The sequence below is a fragment of the Procambarus clarkii genome, chromosome 93 (genome assembly GCF_040958095.1).
Source record: "Procambarus clarkii isolate CNS0578487 chromosome 93, FALCON_Pclarkii_2.0, whole genome shotgun sequence".
NCBI classification, from domain to species: domain Eukaryota; kingdom Metazoa; phylum Arthropoda; class Malacostraca; order Decapoda; family Cambaridae; genus Procambarus; species Procambarus clarkii.
The window spans coordinates 7,909,533-7,934,932 of record NC_091242.1 but is presented as its reverse complement, the minus strand read 5'-3'; the positions used below and the strand labels follow the sequence as shown (position 1 = coordinate 7,934,932).

General features: G+C 41.7%; 1 protein-coding gene across 5 annotated transcripts in view; it reads left to right on the top strand.

The window, feature by feature from the left end:
- Window positions 1-25,400, top strand: part of LOC123746806 (sodium-dependent neutral amino acid transporter B(0)AT3) — a 182,255-nt gene that overhangs the window by 108,328 nt on the left and 48,527 nt on the right. The window lies entirely within an intron of this gene.

Sequence of the window (25,400 nt, the reverse complement as noted above, 5' to 3'; positions counted from 1 at the left end):
ATTGGAATCCTACCGAGGCATATTTGCGTTTATTTTTGTATCGTCTGCAAAAAATGACACAAAACTTTAATTTGTGTTTTTGCGTATATTTGATATGAGAATGAAAGAGTAGTAGGGGAAGACATGTCCTTTGTTTACACACTATCAGCTGTTTTCCGGCTAGATTTTATTTGGTTTAATCTTTCTCTTTGAGGCCTGTTTGTCAAGAAATGTTTGTTTATCGTAGCGTATCGTAATTTTAGTTTATCGTAATTTTTGTCCCCGTAGCCTATTTTTTCCTCTGGACCTCGTTTTATAGGCCATCACTCCGTTTCACATTCATAAAATGCCTTTGAAAAGTGTGAATGTAACTTTTGCGTTTTATTTTGTTTCTCTTATGGTTCCGTAGTGTTGTGAGAGGGTAGGGTGAGCAGGTGAGAGCAAGGCTCTCCCGACTCTGAATCACTCTTTTTCTCCATAAACCTTAAACTCTTAAGTTCACCGGTCACTGTCCTCTTTATGCCAGCTCTTGTTGAAGCTGTCCCGCGAGAGAGAATCACGGGCAATAATTTTTAATTTCAGGGGGAAAGTACGAAGCCATTACGACTCTATAGCACTGGGAAGGGGCCAGGATAAGGATTTGGGATGGGACGGGGAAGGAATGGTACCCAATCACTTGGAGGGTCGGGGATTGAACGCCGACTTGCATGAAGCGAGACCGTCGCTCTACCGTCCAGCCCAATCACGGGCAATAATAATAAAAAATAACGGACATGTTTAAGCAGACACGACTGTCCCTTCAAAGAAGGATTAATTTAAACAGGGAGATTAAAGAAACCGAACAGAGACTGAAACACTCATATAAGATTAAAGAAAGGCAACTAGAACTGAAAGCAATTCAAGAAATAAAGAAAACCCCCAAATATGTCTTCACATATGCGAAATCAAAAGCAAAAACCACTGCCAGTATTAGACTATATGTACTAGTGAAGGTTCATGCACTGTGGATGACAAAGAAATTAGTGAAATCCTAAAAAAACAGTATGAGGACATATTTAGCACTCCGATAAACAGCATGAAAGTGGAAGATCCGGACAACTTCTTTATACGTGATATCCAAACCCCTGTAAATATAACTGATATCAACACGAGCGTGGCAGATTTTGAAAGAGAAAGTGACAACATGCTCATGCACTCAGCCCCGGGTTCAGACTCATGGAATTCAATATTTATAAAGAAACCAGTAGCACAGACACTCAGTATAGTGTGGAGAAAGAGCTGGGACACGGGGGAGATACCAGATGCGCTTAAAGCAGCAGATATAGCTCCTCTACACAAGGGAGGGACCAAAACATTGGCAAAGAATTATAGACCAGTTACACTTACATCGCACATAATAAAAGTATTTGAGAGAGTGAATAGGAGTCAGGTCATCCGTTTCATGGAGACCAATGACCTTTACAACCCAGGCCAACATGGATTTAGAGCGGGAAGATCATGCCTCTCACAGCTACTTAACCATTTCGACAGTCACTGAGGCATTAGAAGAAAAACAGAATGCACATGTAGTATTCGTTCGATAAATGTGACCATTGAGTGATAGCACACAAAATGAAGTCAATATGAATAACTGGTAAAATAGGACGCTGGATACTCAGTTTTCTGTCGAACAAAACACAAAGAGTAACAGTCAACCATATAAAATAGAGTCCAATCGCAATTAAAAGTTCTGTACCTCAAGGTACAGTCCTTGCACCGCTGCTTTTCCTTATTCTCATGTCAGATAAAGACAAAAGTACAAGTCACAGCTTCGTATCATCCTTTGCAGAAGACACAAAAATCAACATGAAAATTACCTCTGCTGAAGACATTGAAAAACTACAAGCAGATATTAATAAAGTTTTCGACTTGGGCAGCAGAAAATAACAGTGTTTAACAGTGATAAATTCCAGGTACTCGGGTACGGTAAAAATGAGGACGTTAAACATGATACAAGGTACAAAACGCAATTAAATCTGCCCATAGTAGGAAAGCAGCATGTCAATGATTTGGGAATAATGATGTCCGACGACCTAACGTTTATGTAGCATAACCAAGCAAACATTGTGTCAGTCAGAAAAATGTTCGGATGGATTACGAGAACTTTCAAATCCAGGGATCCCATCACAATGGTTGTACTCTTCAAGTCACTTGTGTTGTCCCGTCTTGAGTACTGCTCAGTACTCACTTCCCCCTTCAGAGCAGGAGAGATTGCTAAAATAAAGGGAATACAGAGAACATATACGGCACGCATAGACGCGATAAAGCACCTAAATTATTGGGAGCGTCTCAAAGCTCTTCAAATGTACTCTTTGGAAAGGAGACGAGAGAGATACCAAATAATTTACACATGGAAAATACTGGAGGGTAGCGTCTCAAATAATAAAAAAAATAACAACATACTGGAGTGAACTATATAGAAGAAAATGCAGAATAGAACCAGTGAAGAGCTGAGGTGCCATAGGCACAATCAGAGAACACTGTATAAACATCAGAGGTCCGCAGTTGTTTAACACCCTCCCAGCGAGTATAAGAAATATTGCCGGAACAACTGTGGAAGTCTTCAAGAGAAAACTAGATTGTTTTCTTAAAGAAGTGCCGGACCAACCAGGCTGTGGTGGGTATGTGGGCTGCGGGTCGCTCCAAGGAACAGCTTGGTGGACCAAGCTCTCACAAGTCAAGCCTGGCCTCGGGCCGGGCTTGGGAAGTAGAAAAACTCCCAGAACCCCATCAAGCAGGTATTTCTGTCACACACACACACACACACACACACACACACACACACACACACACACACACACAACAAAAAGAAAATACAATCCACAACAATTGTCTAACTCTCGAGCATATATTTACTACTAGGTGAACAGAGGCATCAGATGAATGAAACCTGTCTATTGGTTTGTACCGGCCGGTAATCTGACTCAAATCCATGGACTGTAAATCGAGAACGTTGCCCACCGCGGCTGAGAGACCTCTGTGGTTGTGGGGACCCGTCTGTGTACATGTGCAAGGGTGTTGGCGCCAGTGTCGGGGCGGCTGACACAAGGGGGTGTGGCGCTCGCTTTTAAGGGTGGGTGTGGCGCCCATCTTCGTCCACTGGGAAGGGATAGTGTGGTAGAGGGTAGTACCTATCCCCAGCGGTGACGGGCGCCTGGTACTTGTCTGGTCTAGCCTTCACCACCCAGTCTGGTGTTCGGGGGGGGGGGGGGAGCAGGCGGGTTCCCGCGCTTAACTCTGAAATAAACTTGATATATTTACAAAGATAACATACTTAGTATAGTGTTATCTTGGTGTTGATAGAGGGTGTTAGAGGTCTGAGAGAGAACTCTATCAACATCAGAGGCCCGCACATACAAGTACAGTATATATAAACCGAAGTATTATCACAATAAATGTTCCCTTCACTCTGTTGTACAGTCTTCCACACCATATGATCGCCTTAGAACTTAAATAATGTTGTTTGATCTGGTGCAATTAAAACTTATAAAATATTTGGATAATGATTTGTTGAAGAAAATAAACAAATATAAATATTTGTCATTATAGCCGGTACAGTATGTGTAAAAAAATACTACTTATACAAACAAATTTGTTTCTATTGGGAGTAAAATCACCCTCGAAACCCACTCCAGGTATACTCCAGGTATACTCGTCATACTTCTTCAGAAGTTTTATTATAAAAAAGAAAATCTGTATTAACAGAAGGAATCGTAACATACCAATTCTCACTGTCGGTGACAGGAAGCCTGTGTACCTAGATTTACCGAGCCCCCCCCCCCACGGTCAACTACTGACCTTCCCCAGGATGCAACCCACAACAGCTGCCTGACTCCCAGGTACATATTTACTTCTAGGTAAAAGGGTGGTTTGTACCACCAAGATAACCACTATATGAGACCAGAAGACATGGTAGGATGTGCAGAATACCCCCGTTGAAGAGCAGAGGTGCAACAGGTACTCTGAGAGAGAACTCTATCAACATCAGAGGCCCGAGACTGTTCAACACGCTTCCGCTACACATTAGGGGCATAACTGGCCGACCCCTCACAGTGTTCAGGACAGAACTGGATAATCATCTCCAAAGTATACCTGATCAACCAGGCTGTGATTCGTATGTCAGGCTGTGAGCAGCCGCGTCAAGCAACCAGGAGGCCTGGTCGACGACCGGGCCGCGGGGACGCTAAGCCCCGGAAGCACCTCAAGGTAGGTGAACAGTTGTATCAGGCAAAAGGAAAGGTTCCTAAGCATTTCTGTCCTGCCCGGGGATCGAACCATTGATCGTAGATTGTGAGTCGAGGACGTAGCTTACTGAGCTACAGCCTCATATTCACCGTGAATAACACGGCGTGTGTTGGAAAGGGCCTGCGGGCCGCTCCAAGCAACAGCCTAGTGGACCAAACTCTCACAAGTCAAGCCTGGCCTCGGGCCGGGCTTGGGGAATAGAAGAACTCTCAGAACCCCATCAAGCAGGTATATGTGGGCCTGCGGGCCGCTCCAAGCAACAGCCTAGTGGACCAAACTCTCACAAGTCAAGCCTGGCCTCGGGCCGGGCTTGGGGAGTAGAAGAACTCTCAGAACCCCATCAAGCAGGTATATGTGGGCCTGCGGGCCGCTCCAAGCAACAGCCTAGTGGACCAAACTCTCACAAGTCAAGCCTGGCCTCGGGCCGGGCTTGGGGAGTAGAAGAACTCTCAGAACCCCATCAAGCAGGTATATGTGGGCCTGCGGGCCGCTCCAAGCAACAGCCTAGTGGACCAAACTCTCACAAGTCAAGCCTGGCCTCGGGCCGGGCTTGGGGAGTAGAAGAACTCTCAGAACCCCATCAACCAGGTATCAACCAGGAATGCTGACAAGTGGAAGAGTAAATAGAAAAGAAAATGTAAAAAACTGATAAATAATAGGTGGTAAAACGGTGAACATTTTTACCCAGCGGGAAACAGAACAGTTGAGGTGAAAGTCAGATGTTTTGTAAGATGAATTTTTTAGGCAACTCGAAAGTCGTGTTGATAGAAATATTCTATATTGATAGACAATAAGTGTTTTTTTTCTAAAATACCGTAATAGAATAAATAAGGGTGACATAAATAAGCGAATTTATAGTTCAGTAATATGTTGGCGACCGGTTTCATTTCCTGAATTGAAATATAATATTAGAGCTTTTGAAAGTATAATATTAATGCATTTTTATTCAGAAATCTGTTAAAACTGAATAAATAATTTTTCCTATTTAAATTTCGCTCGTATATTTATATGGTTATATATTTCGAACCTATATTTTCTTCTAATTTGTATTTATATCATTTTGATGGTCAGACAAAGTTGGTTTTTCTGTCTTAAGAATAGTATAGGACAGGGACATTCACCATGAATATTTTAGACATGTTTACTTGATAAAGAGAACTTAAACACACTAGCGATTCCAAGGGCCGGATTCACCTAAGAGGTACACAAATACTTACGAAACCTGTACACCTTTTCTCAATGTTTGGCGGCTTTGTTATATATTTATTAAAGAGTTTGTGATCCGAAGCCCTAGGAGGCTGTTTATAACAATAATAATATTTAACTGGGAAGTTTGGACGCATGTAAACTGTTTAATAAATGTAAACAAAGCCGCCAAAGATTGAGAAAAGATGTACAGGTTCGTAAGAACTTGTGTAAGACGTGTTTCATTCCCTCAGTTTCTTATCTCTCTCTCTCTCTCTTGCTCTTGTTCTCTCTCTCTCTCACGAGTTTAATGCTGCTAATGGCCACAAACGAGTAATTTAAAGGGGTACTTATCGAAACTGTGAGTCACGAGTGAGTTCCAACATCGACCTTAGCTTAGCTGCCAACACTTACAGCGTGTCAGCAAGGCGGCCAGCCCGCCCGCTATTATAACTCATATTTCTCATTGCCAAACTTTTCCTTCGCCTGTGCCTCTCCTTCCTCTTTCCTCTCCTTTAACAAGGGGAGAGGGATGTTAACCCGTACGCTGCTCCTTTGACAGGTTATTCTAACTTAACGATTTTTGTTAATTAACACAATTAGGTACCTGTGTATTTATGCAGCTAAAGACAAATTAATTATAAAAGTATGCAATAAAAAGATGCTCCTCCTGATGACTATCACACTTTTCCATTATCTTAATTATTTGTTCAATATCTCACTTAATTTTTCAATATCTCATTTATTTGTTAAATATCTCGCTTAATTTGTCAATATCTCACATAATTTTTCAATATCGCTGAATTGTTCAATGTCTCACTTATTTGTTGTCTCTTATTTATTCTGTCTCGCTTATTTCTTAATCTGGCATATTTGTTAATTTATTTTTATTCGTTATTTGTGCAGTCTCATTTATTTTTGCTATTTTGTGCTTTTTTTGTAACGAACTGTAAAATGTTAATAAAATGTGTGTGTGTGTGTGTGTGTGTGTGTGTGTGTGTGTGTGTGTGTGTGTGTGTGTGTGTGTGTGTGTGTGTGTGTGAAGTGGGGGCTAATCGCAGTGGTTGAGGAACTAGAGAAACCGGTTGTGTAAGTGTGGCTGCGGCGGCCTGGTGGTAGTGGAGACCCGCCACCACTCACACCAGCCTGTTCCCAGGGTAAAGTGATTACACCCCAGACACCCCCCCCCCCCCCCCCAACCACCACCTGGATAGTTATCTAGGTATTTGTAGTGGTTTGAAAGCACATTACCGTTAACTTTCACGCACCAGCCCACCTGACTATCGAGGGGGAGGATATCCGTTATTTATAATAAAGCACAGAATTATTGACACTATGGTCGATAGTGTCAAGACTGTACCCAGTGCTGGCGGGGGTTGAGCTTCGGTTCTTGGGTCCCGCGCCTCCACCTACGTTGTGGCTGGACGCGGCTGCTCACAGCCTGACATATGAATCACAGCCTGGTTGACCAGTCCAGCAACGAGCAGTCCTGGTCGAGGACCGGGCCGCGAGGACGCTAAGCCCCCGAAATCCCACCCCCCCACCACCACCCCCAGGTTGAATTACTGACCCAGCCCAGGATGCAACCCCATAACAAGCTGACTACCTGGAGCATACCTGTAGTGTGTTTCGAGAGTTTTTCTACTCCCCGGCCTGAGGCCAGGCTTTACACACTCCTGAGTACCTACTTACTGCTAGGTGAAAAGTGCATTAGGTGAAAGGAAATGTGCCCAACCATTTCTGCCCCGCCCGGGCTAAAAATAGGGTTGTTCTCATTTATATATTAATGTTGTTATATAAAAGTTCTACGCCTAAAGTTAGGCGTAGGTCGGCCGGTCCGCCGAGCGGACAGCACGCTGGACTTGTGATCCTGTGGTCCCAGGTTCGATCCCGGGCGCCGGCGAGAAACAATGGGCAGAGTTTCTTTCACCCTTGGAGGCCTGGTCGACGACCGGGCCGCAGGGACGCTAAGCCCCGGAAGCACCTCAAGGTAACCACCCTATGCCCCTGTTACCTAGCAGTAAAATAGGTACCTGGGTGTTAGTCAGCTGTCACGGGCTGCTTCCTGGGGGTGGAGACCTGGTCGAGGACCGGGCCGCGGGGACACTAAAAGCCCCAAAATCATCTCAAGATAACATCATGATAGGTTAGGTTAGGTGTTTGGACTCTGTTGGCGATTATTTGTACTTGTAGTACGTGGGTGAAGCATTTACAGCGTTGTGGCTCGAGAAATGGACGTCAGCAGAGTACTGTTCGAACTGCATCAGTTATGAGTCATGCGTAAACCGTTTTACATTCATTTTTTACATTTACAGTAAAACGGTTTACACACGACTCATAACTGATGAAGAGAGTACTCCGCTGACGTCCATTTGCGAGCCACAACGCCGCAAATACTTCACCCATGTACTTCAAATACAAATAATCTTCAACAAAGCCTAAATACCTACCGTAACTATGTCTAACTATATATTGAATGTTAATATTTAAATGAAAACACTAGTTTTAATTCACAGTGTTAAATATTGATGAGTGCATCTTGGGGTGGGGGCCGCAGCTTTAACGAGCCTGGCGTGAGAACGGGTTGATGTGTGTTGTTTTGTAAAGAGAGAGACTGTGTGTGTGGAGGAGGTAGGGGGGGCGATATCATATCACAACTATAAATCATGATAACAGACATAGCAGCCAAATTAGCATGCAACAAGATGAAATCGAACTAGATAAGGTATTCTCATCTTTCTTATTAAGACTGAATTGTTCCAAACACTCAGGTTTGATCTGAAATCATAGACTCTCAAAGGCCTGAAAACACTAGTATAAAGTACTGTTATATTTGTTCAGCTGTAATACCAATATATATGGGCGGCACAAACGTGGAGCAAATAGTGTGACATAGAGGTTGGCAGAGTGAATTTCAATTCAACTTCTTTATTATAAGAACATAAGAACATAAGAACAAAGGCAACTGCAGAAGGCCTGTTGGCCCATACGAGGCAGCTCCTATTCTATAACCACCCAATCCCACTCATATACTTGTCCAACCCGTGCTTGAAACAATCGAGGGACCCCACCTCCACAATGTTACGCGGCAATTGGTTCCACAAATCAACAACCCTGTTACTGAACCAGTATTTACCCAAGTCTTTCCTAAATCTAAACTTATCCAATTTATACCCATTGTTTCGTGTTCTGTCCTGTGTTGATACTTTTAATACCCTATTAATATCCCCCCGGTTATGTCCATTCATCCACTTGTAAACCTCTATCATGTCACCCCTAACTCTTCGCCTTTCCAGTGAATGCAACTTAAGCTTTGTTAATCTTTCTTCATATGAAAGATTTCTAATTTGGGGAATTAACTTAGTCATCCTACGCTGGACACGTTCAAGTGAATTTATATCCATTCTATAATATGGCGACCAAAACTGAACTGCATAATCTAAATGGGGCCTAACTAGAGCAAGATATAGCTTGAGAACCACACCAGGTGTCTTGTTACTAACGCTGCGATTAATAAATCCAAGTGTCCGGTTTGCCTTATTACGAACATTTATGCATTGATCCTTTTGTTTTAAATTCTTACTAATCATAACTCCCAGATCCCTTTCGCAATCCCTAGTCTTATCGTACTAAGACTAGGGAAAGGATAGGTCCATTAAAAACTGAGACAGGTCAAATAACAGATAGTGATGAAGAGATGAGTAGTATTTTTAATAAATATTTTGTATCTGTATTTACTAAAGAGGAACTTAACAATATGCCTTCAGCCGAACAAGTCTATGTGGGTGGGGACGAGGACAGGTTGACGAGTTTAGCAGTTACCAGGGAGGATGTTCTTAAACAAATAGTAAAACTCAAACCAAACAAATCCCCAGGGCCGGATGAAGTGTTTGCTAGGGTGCTTAAAGAATGCAAAGAGGAGCTTTGTGACCCACTGTCAATCATATTTAATAAATCAATAGAGTCAGGCAGAGTGCCAGAGTTTTGGAAAGTTGCTAATGTGATACCAGTTTTTAAGAAAGGAGATAGATCACTTGCGTCTAACTATCGACCAATTAGCCTAACGTCTATTGTGGGAAAGTTACTCGAATCTATAATAGCAAATAAAATTCGTCTTCATCTTGAAAAACATAAATTAATAATTGAGTCGCAACATGGTTTTATAAATGGCCGTTCATGTTTAACAAATTTGTTATCTTTTTATTCTAGCATTGTTGAGGCAGTTGATAGTGGTAAGGATTGCGATGTTGTATACCTTGACTTTAGCAAAGCTTTTGATACAGTGCCACATGAAAGACTGATTAAAAAAATAGAGTCTCATGGTATTGGGGGTGCTATATTAAGCTGGATTAGGGCATGGCTATACCAAAGGAAACAGAGAGTTAGTATAAATGGAATCAAGTCAGAGTGGGAAAATGTTGTAAGTGGAGTGCCTCAAGGCTCTGTCCTGGGACCTCTGTTGTTTATAATATATATAAATGATTTAGATTCAGGTTTGAGTAGCAACATTTGCAAATTTGCCGATGATACGAAAATCGGTAGGGAAATTAATTCGGAGGAGGACTCACTATCACTTCAAGTTGATCTAGATAGGGTTTTGAAATGGTCAAAGGATTGGCAGATGCAGTTTAATGCTGATAAATGTAAAGTTCTGAGGTTAGGTAATGATGATAGAGTTACAAGATACGAGCTAGATGGTGTTGTGATTGCGAAGTCGGATTGCGAAAGGGATCTGGGAGTTATGATTAGTAAGAATTTAAAACAAAAGGATCAATGCATAAATGTTCGTAATAAGGCAAATCGGACACTTGGATTTATTAATCGCAGCGTTAGTAACAAGACACCTGGTGTGGTTCTCAAGCTATATCTTGCTCTAGTTAGGCCCCATTTAGATTATGCAGTTCAGTTTTGGTCGCCATATTATAGAATGGATATAAATTCACTTGAACGTGTCCAGCGTAGGATGACTAAGTTAATTCCCCAAATTAGAAATCTTTCATATGAAGAAAGATTAACAAAGCTTAAGTTGCATTCACTGGAAAGGCGAAGAGTTAGGGGTGACATGATAGAGGTTTACAAGTGGATGAATGGACATAACCGGGGGGATATTAATAGGGTATTAAAAGTATCAACACAGGACAGAACACGAAACAATGGATATAAATTGGATAAGTTTAGATTTAGGAAAGACTTGGGTAAATACTGGTTCAGTAACAGGGTTGTTGATTTGTGGAACCAATTGCCGCGTAACATTGTGAAGGTGGGGTCCCTCGATTGTTTCAAGCACGGGTTGGACAAGTATATGAGTGGGATTGGGTGGTTATAGAATAGGAGCTGCCTCGTATGGGCCAATAGGCCTTCTGCAGTTACCTTTGTTCTTATGTTCTTATGTTCTAATCCGACTTCGCAATCACAACACCATCTAGCTCGTATCTTGTAACTCTATCATCATTACCTAACCTCAGAACTTTACATTTATCAGCATTAAACTGCATCTGCCAATCCTTTGACCATTTCAAAACCCTATCTAGATCAACTTGAAGTGATAGTGAGTCCTCCTCCGAATTAATTTCCCTACCGATTTTCGTATCATCGGCAAATTTGCAAATTATGCACCCCATACCCATCCCGTGGGCGGTGGTGTAAAGGATTACAGAGGCACATAATCGGTTCAGGAACTGAACCCTCTGAGTGAAACTGGGCTACCAGTTGTCTCGAACCCTGATCACTTCTTGTGTTATGATCTCACACACCACATTGTTGGTGTCTATTAGACCCTTCAGACCTGCCGGTATGCGGTACCCGAAGATTTACAATTACTTTATGTGCAGACGAGGAGTCACAATAACGTGGCTGAAATATGTTGACCAGACCACACACTAGAAAGTGAAGGGACGACGACGTTTCGGTCCGTCCTGGACCATTCTCAAGTCGATTGAGAATGGTAGCCTGTACTCTATGTACTTTATGTACTCGTGTTCTAGAGGATATCCTCATAATTCACCCAGGGTTTTCTAGTGCAGTCTACTGATCAACAGGATGAACATCCCAGCGGGTTTTCTTCCGATTGGGGAGTGTTGTAGGTGCTGCTATGGCGGTGTGTCCACTCACAGGATGAGTGGCGCTGCCCAATAAACTCGCCCCTCGGGGCAAAATTTAATCTATTGATCACTTGTCTCTGTACGATGAACCATTCGACGAGAGGGAGATTTTAACAACCCATAGCTGGTTCTTAACACAAGTTATGTAGACGATTCATGTTGTGTAGGGTAGCTGCGTAGGGTAGATCAGGGCATAAGTATATTAATGCACAAGTTGTGACCCCCCCCCCCCAGGCTTCCCTTATTCTATACTCTGTCTTGCTCTTTTTGTCTCCTCTTCCACCCTCACCATTCTTCACCCTCTTACACCTTCCCCCCTCCCTCACACTCCCTATCCTTCCCCCTCCCTCACACTCCCTATCCTTCCCCCTCCCTCCCACTCCCTATCCTTCCCCCTCCCTCCTGACATACCTGGAGAGGGTTCTGGGAGTTCTACTCCCCAAGCCCGGCCTGAGGCCAGACTCTACTTGTAATAACTTGGTCCAACAGGCTGTTGCTTGGAGCGGCCTGCAGGCTCACATATCCACTACAGGCTGGTTAGTCCGGCACTTCTTGCAAGAACCTTCCCTTCCTTCTTTGTTACCCCTCCTTTCCTCCCCCTCTCCTTCCTTTCCTCCCCTCTCCTTCCTTTCCTTCCCCCTCCTTCCTTCTCCCCCCCCTCCCTCCTCCCCCTGGCTGGGATAATCTAGCTCCCCCACGTATATTTAGACAGCTAAAAATACCAACTTGAGGACTGTCCCAGGGAGCGTCTGTCTTGCATTGCTTCCCTCTGCCCTCCACACGTCCCTCCGCCCTCCACACGTCCCTCCGCCCTCCACACGTCCCTCAGCCCTCCACACGTCCCTCCGCCCTCCACACGTCCCTCCGCCCTCCACACGTCCCTCAGCCCTCCACACGTCCCTCCACAACCTCAACACACCCCTGCACTACCTCACTAATCCCCCCCCACACCCCCACTACGCCCCCGCGTCCCCACTACCTCATACATTCCTTTCTCACCCCTGACTCCCACATTCCTATACCCCCTCCCACTGCCAGCTTGACACATGTAGCCATCACCCTTTTCTCTCACTTTCCATTTTCCTCCTTTCCTCCCTCCACCCCTCCTTTTCCTCCTACAGACGCACATTGCTCTTATTATTAAGTAATTCCTTTGGTTCCACGGGATAAAGTGTAAGAGTTCCTACCCCATATACTTTTCACATTGGGAAATTGTTTTCCTGCCACAGGTCAGCTTAAAGCTTTGTCCAGGCTAAGCTTATGAGTAAAGCCGTGTCCAGCCGCCACCGAAAATAACCCTTCTTCGTGTCCTGGCTAGGACACGGAGATGTCAGACACGTTTGTGGAGGGAACATATATTTGGTCAGCTGACTTTGATGTGTGTTTGAGAATTATCAAAATTCGCGAAATGAAGAATAAATGGTGCCTCTTGGACTGGTGTTCGTAAGGCAGTTACAGCCGTAGAACTGGAGGCCCTTGTTGGTGGTGGGGGGGGGGGGCAGAGGAACTTCCATGGCGAGGATGTTGTCTTTGGTTCTCTCGTAGACATTAACTAAAGTGTACCATTGATGCCTAGTTCAGGGGTAAAATTAAGCAGAGAGTTTTGGGTAAGTAGATCCTTTAATCGTAAGAATTCTTGGAGGTCTTCACATGTAAATATATAATCGACGTAGCTGTAGTAGATGCGACGTTTCTCTGTGGGTTTGAAGATGTTGTCTGCTATAGTGTTCCGATATAGAAGTTAGTAAAGAGGACTCCTAGCGCGTATACATGTCTCCCCAAGGGGTTGTAAATGGAGCCATTTTGGTGGTTGTTGTTAAAGATTCGCTACCTGGAACAAAAAGGAAATCTCCAGGAAATTACGGATGGCAGAGTGGGATATCTAGCTTTGAAGTAGAATTGTCACAGTAGATTCTGTCTTACAATTTGTGGTGGTGTCCACAGGGACGTAAATAGATTTCACGTCTAGTGATAATATGATGCCTTCGGGTTTAGTTGTCTTCACTATGTCTTAAGAAATCGGCGACGGATTTCAAGCTATTGTTGTTTGATACATAGTGAGTAATTATAGCGTTGAGTCCTTTAGCCAGATTATGCGTATGTGTAGTGATCTGACTGATGATGGGTCGTAGAAGGTTATCAGGCTTGTGGATTTGACATTTCTGTAGATGTAACCTAGGTTGTAATGACTACAACCTAGGCTAAGGTCCGCTCCCTTGACCTTAGCCTAGGTCCACCAATTATTTAGTTGACTTTCGTCTTAATTTCATTAGTAGGCTTTCTGGTTATCTTCTTGAATTCGGTCTCATCATGGAGGATTTCGTTTAGTTTGGCAATATAAATCAGTCGGGATGAGCACGAAGGCTGCGGTTTATAATTTATATTGTTCAAATTAATTTGGGCTCAAATTAGATTTATAATAATAATATTTTATTTAGGCAATAAATATCCCGCAGAAAGTTTCTCGTTCTGCCATAGGCTCGCGGTATCTCGTAAGCAGTAGCCCCCAAAATGGTGTAAATAAAGCCTTCAGCAGATATTCAGTGTAAATGAAGCAGATATTTTATTTATTAAGGCAAAAGTATATACATAGGATTCATAGGAAAGGCAAGTACAATGCATGAAGCCTCTTAATACGCAGAGCGTTTCGGGTTGAATGAACATATTTAGACTTGAACCTTTCTATCTCAAGTCATGTAGCTCGTCAAATTTAGCATCAGCCTTTAATCAACGACATGTTTATTCAGACACACCAGTGTAAACAACTTTGGTGTTTTCAAGTTACAAATTTAAAACTGTTAATGGTGTTAGTATTGGCCGCGTCAAGGCATGGTTGTTTACTAAAATTTGGCGCGCAGACGAGTGAGAAGGACGCAAGCCACTAATGAGTGGTGTCGGCTACACGTCACAGCCTACACAAGACGATTCCCCAGAGTATTTTGAAACCCACATAACCTAACCTACCTTAACCCAATCCAATCCATTCCAACCCAATCCAATCTAACCCATTCCAATCCAACCCAACTGAGTCCATTGCATCCTAACCTAAGCTAATATAGCCTTACATAACAAGCTTTGAACAAACAGAAAATGAGCTTCGTCGGATCGTCTTGTGTGGGAAACGACCATACTCTGTGGTGTCAGGAAGTTGTGTTAAGAAACAATGTGTTGGGCAAGTGTCACTTCTGATTTCCTTTATCGCTAAATCAATGTTGAAATTTATATTCACCACACCTAATAGTAACCAAACCAGAGCATGGTTAATTATTTGTTAGACTTTTTTTTAATTAAAATACATAGCGATTAAAGACCCTATACACCTCATGGTCATCAGTAAGTATAAAGTGCTACAATGATGATTGATGAAGATTCAGCCACCTAAAAGGTGGCACGGGCATGAATAGCCCGTAAGTGGTGGCCCTTTTGAGCCATTACCAGTATCAATAGCTGATAATGGAGATCTGTGGAGGTGCGACTGCACCCTGCGTGACGGGAGATGTCTCCCGTGGAAGATCAAAGATTGATTGATGAAGATTAAGCCACCCAAAAGGTGGCACGGGCATGAATAGCCCGTAAGTGGTGGCCCTTTTGAGCCATTACCAGTATCAATAGCTGATAATGGAGATCTGTGGAGGTGCGACTGCACCCTGCGTGACGGGAGATGTCTCCCGTGGAAGATCAAAGATTGATTGATGAAGATTAAGCCACCCAAAAGGTGGCACGGGCATGAATAGCCCATAAGTGGTGGCCCTTTTGAGCCATTACCAGTATCAATAGCTGATAATGGAGATCTGTGGAGGTGCGACTGCACCCTGCGTGACGGGAGATGTCTCCCGTGTAAAAAAAAGTGCTACAATCCCCTGCACATATTTATAATCAAATCAATATAAACAAAAACTGTATACTAATTATAAATGACAAATGCCATTTATCATACAAATGCCAGCACACACGGTGAGGAGAGTGGTTCCTACCCGCCAAACACACACCGAAACTACGACGTTGGTACAACGTTCGAACAAGTTTTAACACCTCCTAACCACTTATAACAACCAATATAGCAAGTTGTAACAACGTTCTAATACGTCATAAACACGTTAAGCCAAGATGTAACAACTTTATTACAAGTTGTAACAAGCGGAAAATAGAGACAGTTTCGGTTTGTGTTTCCAGGGTAGTTACATTACCAGCACTACAAAGCCTTAGTAAAAAAAATCGGGCAGATAATCTTGAGTTAGTTGCTGAAATCAAAGAGCTGTGAGAGTACTAACCAACCAGGGAAGAGTCGTCAAATTTCCCTCCCATGTTGAAATCTGTGGAAATAAACGAGCAGATGTACAGGCTGCTGAAGGCACCGATGGACACCGTATTAAATAGGGTTATTTCAAGGTATATTGCAGTAAAATATGCGTTCAATATAACAACCATGATACAAAATGATAGCAGTGATTACAATGGTGAAGTTCTATGGCTTAGGTACATATATTGGGGGATTGGGTAGCACAAGATACTGTGCAAGTTTAAAGCACTAGGTTTGGTTTAAAGGACTAGCACTATGGTTAGAACTAGGGCGGTATGTGATCGCCTTCGAACCTCTATGACGATTGCTTTCTTACGCAACACATTAAGGAACCAACACGGGAAAATAATATTTTAGATTTAGTGTTAACTAACAGGGAAACGCAAATTAATGACATCGAAATAGGGAGTGAGCTAGGGAGCAGTGATCACAAAGAAATCAGATTTAGCATAGAATGGAATAGACCAGTAGGAGAAAATTCTGTTAAAGTGCCAGATTTTCGAAAAGCTGATTTTAATAGCCTAAGAAATTTTTTGGGTCAAATTGATTGGAAAGGCTTGGGTATGGGGTGTGGGCCGGTCTTGGAGCGAGACATGAACCCAGGGATAGGTGACTTAAATGGGGATTTCGATGTGGATTCAATATATAACTTATTTAAGAATATTCTAAACATAAGAACATAAGAACATAAGAACAAAGGCAACTGCAGAAGGCCTATTGGCCCATACGAGGCAGCTCCTATTCTATAACCACCCAATCCCACTCATATACTTGTCCAACCCGTGCTTGAAACAATCGAGGGACCCCACCTCCACAATGTTACGCGGCAATTGGTTCCACAAATCAACAACCCTGTTACTGAACCAGTATTTACCCAAGTCTTTCCTAAATCTAAACTTATCCAATTTATACCCATTGTTTCGTGTTCTGTCCTGTGTTGATACTTTTAATACCCTATTAATATCCCCCCGGTTATGTCCATTCATCCACTTGTAAACCTCTATCATGTCACCCCTAACTCTTCGCCTTTCCAGTGAATGCAACTTAAGCTTTGTTAATCTTTCTTCATATGAAAGATTTCTAATTTGGGGAATTAACTTAGTCATCCTACGCTGGACACGTTCAAGTGAATTTATATCCATTCTATAATATGGCGACCAAAACTGAACTGCATAATCTAAATGGGGCCTAACTAGAGCAAGATATAGCTTGAGAACCACACCAGGTGTCTTGTTACTAACGCTGCGATTAATAAATCCAAGTGTCCGATTTGCCTTATTACGAACATTTATGCATTGATCCTTTTGTTTTAAATTCTTACTAATCATAACTCCCAGATCCCTTTCGCAATCCGACTTCGCAATCACAACACCATCTAGCTCGTATCTAGTAACTCTATCATCATTACCTAACCTCAGAACTTTACATTTATCAGCATTAAACTGCATCTGCCAATCCTTCGACCACCCCAAAACCCTATCCAGATCAACTTGAAGTGATAGTGAGTCCTCCTCCGAATTAATTTCCCTACCGATTTTCGTATCATCGGCAAATTTGCAAATGTTGCTACTCAAACCTGAATCTAAATCATTTATATATATTATAAACAACAGAGGTCCCAGGACAGAGCCTTGAGGCACTCCACTTACAACATTTTCCCACTCTGACTTGATTCCATTTATACTAACTCTCTGTTTCCTTTGGTATAGCCATGCCCTAATCCAGCTTAATATAGCACCCCCAATACCATGAGACTCTATTTTTTTAATCAGTCTTTCATGTGGCACTGTATCAAAAGCTTTGCTAAAGTCAAGGTATACAACATCGCAATCCTTACCACTATCAACTGCCTCAACAATGCTAGAATAAAAAGATAACAAATTTGTTAAACATGAACGGCCATTTATAAAACCATGTTGCGACTCAATTATTAATTTATGTTTTTCAAGATGAAGACGAATTTTATTTGCTATTATAGATTCGAGCAACTTTCCCACAATGGACGTTAGGCTAATTGGTCGATAGTTAGACGCAAGTGATCTATCTCCTTTCTTAAAAACTGGTATCACATTAGCAACTTTCCAAAACTCTGGCACTCTGCCTGACTCTATTGATTTATTAAATATGGTTGACAGTGGGTCACAAAGCTCCTCTTTGCATTCTTTAAGCACCCTAGCAAACACTTCATCCGGCCCTGGGGATTTGTTTGGTTTGAGTTTTACTATTTGTTTAAGAACATCCTCCCTGGTAACTGCTAAACTCGTCAACCTGTCCTCGTCCCCACCCACATAGACTTGTTCGGCTGAAGGCATATTGTTAAGTTCCTCTTTAGTAAATACAGATACAAAATATTTATTAAAAATACTACTCATCTCTTCATCACTATCTGTTATTTGACCTGTCTCAGTTTTTAATGGACCTATCCTTTCCCTAGTCTTAGTACGATATAACTGAAAAAACCCTTTAGGATTTGTCTTTGCTTGCCCTGCTATGCGAACTTCATAGTTTCTTTTTGCTTATGGAAGCACAGGAAGCACAGGAACAAAGCACAGGAACGTAGTATACCATACAAATTGAATAGATCGTATACTAATGACCCAAAGTGGATAACAAAGAATTTGAAGAACCTTATAGGTAAAAAGAGAGCTTGGTACAAAAGGATTAAAAATGGGGAGGTCACTTTAGAACAGGAATTCGTACAACTGGTTAGAAATGTTAAAAAAGAGATAAGGAAAGCAAAAAGAAACTATGAAGTTCGCATAGCAGGGCAAGCAAAGACAAATCCTAAAGGGTTTTTTCAGTTATATCGTACTAAGACTAGGGAAAGGATAGGTCCATTAAAAACTGAGACAGGTCAAATAACAGATAGTGATGAAGAGATGAGTAGTATTTTTAATAAATATTTTGTATCTGTATTTACTAAAGAGGAACTTAACAATATGCCTTCAGCCGAACAAGTCTATGTGGGTGGGGACGAGGACAGGTTGACGAGTTTAGCAGTTACCAGGGAGGATGTTCTTAAACAAATAGTAAAACTCAAACCAAACAAATCCCCAGGGCCGGATGAAGTGTTTGCTAGGGTGCTTAAAGAATGCAAAGAGGAGCTTTGTGACCCACTGTCAACCATATTTAATAAATCAATAGAGTCAGGCAGAGTGCCAGAGTTTTGGAAAGTTGCTAATGTGATACCAGTTTTTAAGAAAGGAGATAGATCACTTGCGTCTAACTATCGACCAATTAGCCTAACGTCTATTGTGGGAAAGTTACTCGAATCTATAATAGCAAATAAAATTCGTCTTCATCTTGAAAAACATAAATTAATAATTGAGTCGCAACATGGTTTTATAAATGGCCGTTCATGTTTAACAAATTTGTTATCTTTTTATTCTAGCATTGTTGAGGCAGTTGATAGTGGTAAGGATTGCGATGTTGTATACCTTGACTTTAGCAAAGCTTTTGATACAGTGCCACATGAAAGACTGATTAAAAAAATAGAGTCTCATGGTATTGGGGGTGCTATATTAAGCTGGATTAGGGCATGGCTATACCAAAGGAAACAGAGAGTTAGTATAAATGGAATCAAGTCAGAGTGGGAAAATGTTGTAAGTGGAGTGCCTCAAGGCTCTGTCCTGGGACCTCTGTTGTTTATAATATATATAAATGATTTAGATTCAGGTTTGAGTAGCAACATTTGCAAATTTGCCGATGATACGAAAATCGGTAGGGAAATTAATTCGGAGGAGGACTCACTATCACTTCAAGTTGATCTAGATAGGGTTTTGAAATGGTCAAAGGATTGGCAGATGCAGTTTAATGCTGATAAATGTAAAGTTCTGAGGTTAGGTAATGATGATAGAGTTACAAGATACGAGCTAGATGGTGTTGTGATTGCGAAGTCGGATTGCGAAAGGGATCTGGGAGTTATGATTAGTAAGAATTTAAAACAAAAGGATCAATGCATAAATGTTCGTAATAAGGCAAATCGGACACTTGGATTTATTAATCGCAGCGTTAGTAACAAGACACCTGGTGTGGTTCTCAAGCTATATCTTGCTCTAGTTAGGCCCCATTTAGATTATGCAGTTCAGTTTTGGTCGCCATATTATAGAATGGATATAAATTCACTTGAACGTGTCCAGCGTAGGATGACTAAGTTAATTCCCCAAATTAGAAATCTTTCATATGAAGAAAGATTAACAAAGCTTAAGTTGCATTCACTGGAAAGGCGAAGAGTTAGGGGTGACATGATAGAGGTTTACAAGTGGATGAATGGACATAACCGGGGGGATATTAATAGGGTATTAAAAGTATCAACACAGGACAGAACACGAAACAATGGATATAAATTGGATAAGTTTAGATTTAGGAAAGACTTGGGTAAATACTGGTTCAGTAACAGGGTTGTTGATTTGTGGAACCAATTGCCGCGTAACATTGTGGAGGTGGGGTCCCTCGATTGTTTCAAGCACGGGTTGGACAAGTATATGAGTGGGATTGGGTGGTTATAGAATAGGAGCTGCCTCGTATGGGCCAATAGGCCTTCTGCAGTTACCTTTGTTCTTATGTTCTTATGTTCTATCTTTTATTGTTGATAAATTAAAACATCTTTGGCAAATGCTTTCGCAGTGGGTTGTCTTGCGACAATCCAAGAATTTCGCCTCCAGCGTCGCATTACAAATGTCCTCCGCCTGTTCCTACTAGTCATTATCTCAGGTTCCGAAAACCAATAAAATAGAACTGAGGTCCTATTCCATTATTCCATACATAGACATTCAGGTCATTAAATCCTGCTCTGAGCACTCCATTTTTTTTTCCAAAGTAAACGTGCCGGCCACTCTGGACACTCGATGAAGAGCACCCCGTGCAGCCGGCGGGGCTAGTACAATTCCCAGTCAACAATGTAGCACTCGGTGTGTACAGTTCTAATCGACCCAAAAGACGCTACAGCTTCGACACAGAGCAGACAGCAGACTACGACTGCATCGAGCCGCCACGCTCTCGCTCCCCGAGTTCAGACACTCACAATTCCCAATTGAGCCGCCACGCTCTCCCACATAGAGCTCCACGACTCCGGCCTCACTCAGCTCTGCTCCAGGCTTCGTCTCAACGTCTACGACACTGTTGTATCCAGGACTACTAAATAAATATGAAACTCACTAAACACTGTGTATCTAATCTACCCAACAACGTAACATAATCGTACGTTAACGTACGATTGGTAATGTACTATAGTAGCGTGGTCTATGGTGAGCGCGTAGTGGACTTACCTGGCACAGGAGTGGTGCCTGTGCCATGCTGGGTCACGTGCAGATCATTTGTCCCTCTTGGCCCTCTCCAGGCCTGCGCGGAAAGGCTGCGCGCGGCCGCCGTTCGCCAATCAACGCACAGTCCTGCCTAGGATCTGAAATGTCTCCCTTGGTGGGATCTTAGAATGTGGTTCCCTCCACAATTACACTACAAGTAAAGGAATGCGAACGTTCCAGTGAGACCTCATACTTCTGGTATATACAGACCATTGATGCTTTCTCCTCCATTAGTGAGACTGGTGGCATCAAATGGTGGATGGCCTTGTGAGGTCAGACACAAGGCCATGTGTCTGACCTCACAAAGCCATCCAACAACTTAGTTTGTTGAAGGGTCACAACTTTACAACTTAGTTTGTTTATAATATATATAAATGATTTAGATTCAGGTTTGAGTAGCAACATTTGCAAATTTGCCGATGATACGAAAATCGGTAGGGAAATTAATTCGGAGGAGGACTCACTATCACTTCAAGTTGATCTAAATAGGGTTTTGAAATGGTCATAGGATTGGCAGATGCAGTTTAATGCTGATAAATGTAAAGTTCTGAGGTTAGGTAATGATGATAGTTACAAGATACGAGCTAGATGGTGTTGAGATTGCGAAGTCGGATTGCGAAAGGGATCTGGGAGTTATGATTAGTAAGAATTTAAAACAAAAGGATCAATGCATAAATGTTCGTAATAAGTAGAACATTTTATATAGTTTAGCGTTTAATCTTTCATATGAAGAAAGATTAATAAAGCTTAAGTTGCATTCACTGGAAAGGCGAAGAGTTAGGGGTGACATGATAGAGGTTTACAAGTGGATGAATGGACATAACCGGGGGGATATTAATAGGGTATTAAAAGTATCAACACAGGACAGAACACGAAACAATGGATATAAATTGGATAAGTTTAGATTTAGGAAAGACTTGGGTAAATACTGGTTCAGTAACAGGGTTGTTGATTTGTGGAACCAATTGCCGCGTAACATTGTGGAGGTGGGGTCCCTCGATTGTTTCAAGCACGGGTTGGACAACTATATGAGTGGGATTGGGTGGTTATAGAATAGGAGCTGCCTCGTATGGGCCAATTGGCCTTCTGCAGTTACCTTTGTTCTTATGTTCTTATGTTCTTAAGGCAAATCGGACACTCGGATTTATTAATCGCAGCGTTAGTAACAAGACACCTGGTGTGGTTCTCGAGCTATATCTTGCTCTAGTTAGGCCCCATTTAGATTATGCAGTTCAGGTTTGGTCGCCATATTATTTAGATTCAGGTTTGAGTAGCAACATTTGCAAATTTGCCGATGATACGAAAATCGGTAGGGAAATTAATTCGGAGGAGGACTCACTATCACTTCAAGTTGATCTAGATAGGGTTTTGAAATGGTCAAAGGATTGGCAGATGCAGTTTAATGCTGATAAATGTAAAGTTCTGAGGTTAGGTAATGATGATAGAGTTACAAGATACGAGCTAGATGGTGTTGAGATTGCGAAGTCGGATTGCGAAAGGGATCTGGGAGTTATGATTAGTAAGAATTTAAAACAAAAGGATCAATGCATAAATGTTCGTAATAAGGCAAATCGGACACTCGGATTTATTAATCGCAGCGTTAGTAACAAGACACCTGGTGTGGTTCTCAAGCTATATCTTGCTCTAGTTAGGCCCCATTTAGATTATGCAGTTCAGTTTTGGTCGCCATATTATAGAATGGATATAAATTCACTTGAACGTGTCCAGCGTAGGATGACTAAGTTAATTCCCCAAATTAGAAATCTTTCATATGAAGAAAGATTAACAAAGCTTAAGTTGCATTCACTGGAAAGGCGAAGAGTTAGGGGTGACATGATAGAGGTTTACAAGTGGATGAATGGACATAACCGGGGGGATATTAATAGGGTATTAAAAGTATCAACACAGGACAGAACACGAAACAATGGATATAAATTGGATAAGTTTAGATTTAGGAAAGACTTGGGTAAATACTGGTTCAGTAACAGGGTTGTTGATTTGTGGAACCAATTGCCGCGTAACATTGTGGAGGTGGGGTCCCTCGATTGTTTCAAGCACGGGTTGGACAAGTATATGAGTGGGATTGGGTGGTTATAGAATAGGAGCTGCCTCGTATGGGCCAATAGGCCTTCTGCAGTTACCTTTGTCCTTATGTCCTTATGTCCTTATTATAGAATGGATATAAATTCACTTGAACGTGTCCAGCGTAGGATGACTAAGTTAATTCCCCAAATTAGAAATCTTTCATATGAAGAAAGATTAACAAAGCTTAAGTTGCATTCACTGGAAAGGTGAAGAGTTAGGGGTGACATGATAAAGGTTTACAAGTGGGTGAATGGACATAACAAAGGGGATATTAATAGGGTATTAAAAGTATCAACACAAGACAGAACACGAAACAATGGGTATAAATTGGATAAGTTTAGATATTGGAAAGACTTGGGTTAATACTGGTTCAGTAACAGGGTTGTTGATTTGTGGAACCAATTGCCGCGTAACATTGTGGAGGTGGGGTCCCTCGATTGTTTCAAGCATGAGTTGGACATGTATATGAGTGGGATTGGGTGGTTATAAATAGCTGCCTCGTATGGGCCAATAGGCCTTCTGCAGTTGCCTTTGTTGCCTCCCAAAAATTGTGTGGGTCAGAATGTGACCCTGGCATGCTGTTTCTTCTTGAATTCTGGTAACCATGACCAGCCTAAGTCTATCCCTATCCTCTTAAATAATACATCATATTTTGACGTTAAAATCCTCATTAGACAAAATACGATGTAATATAGAGTACTGTATATCGTAGCGGTTCACAAACATTGATGTTTTCTCTGTGTGGGTTACCCAATTAGGTTAGGTTCGGTCAATTTAGTACAGAATTTTTGTTAAATTGTGACAAAGCTTCCATTTAGATTATGCAGTTCAGTTTTGGTCGCCATATTATAGAATGGATATAAATTCACTTGAACGTGTCCAGCGTAGGATAAGAACATAAGAACATAAGAACAAAGGTAACTGCAGAAGGCCTATTGGCCCATACGAGGCAGCTCCTATTCTATAACCACCCAATCCCACTCATATACTTGTCCAACCCGTGCTTGAAACAATCGAGGGACCCCACCTCCACAATGTTACGCGGCAATTGGTTCCACAAATCAACAACCCTGTTACTGAACCAGTATTTACCCAAGTCTTTCCTAAATCTAAACTTATCCAATTTATATCCATTGTTTCGTGTTCTGTCCTGTGTTGATACTTTTAATACCCTATTAATATCCCCCCGGTTATGTCCATTCATCCACTTGTAAACCTCTATCATGTCACCCCTAACTCTTCGCCTTTCCAGTGAATGCAACTTAAGCTTTGTTAATCTTTCTTCATATGAAAGATTTCTAATTTGGGGAATTAACTTAGTCATCCTACGCTGGACACGTTCAAGTGAATTTATATCCATTCTATAATATGGCGACCAAAACTGAACTGCATAATCTAAATGGGGCCTAACTAGAGCAAGATATAGCTTGAGAACCACACCAGGTGTCTTGTTACTAACGCTGCGATTAATAAATCCAAGTGTCCGATTTGCCTTATTACGAACATTTATGCATTGATCCTTTTGTTTTAAATTCTTACTAATCATAACTCCCAGATCCCTTTCGCAATCCGACTTCGCAATCACAACACCATCTAGCTCGTATCTTGTAACTCTATCATCATTACCTAACCTCAGAACTTTACATTTATCAGCATTAAACTGCATCTGCCAATCCTTTGACCATTTCAAAACCCTATCTAGATCAACTATCTAGATAGTTGATCTAGATAGGGTTTTGAAATGGTCTATCTAGATCAACTATCTAGATAGGATGACTAAGGTAATTCCCCAAATTATCTATCTATCTAGATCTAAATTATCTATCTATCTATCTATCTATCTAGATCAACTATCTAGATAGGATGACTAAGGTAATTCCCCAAATTAGAAATCTTTCATATGAAGAAAGATTAACAAAGCTTAAGTTGCATTCACTGGAAAGGCGAAGAGTTAGGGGTGACATGATAAAGGTTTACAAGTGGGTGAATGGACATAACAAAGGGGATATTAATAGGGTATTAAAAGTATCAACACAAGACAGAACACGAAACAATGGGTATAAATTGGATAAGTTTAGATTTAGGAAAGACTTGGGTAAATACTGGTTCAGTAACAGGGTTGTTGATTTGTGGAACCAATTGCCGCGTAACATTGTGGAGGTG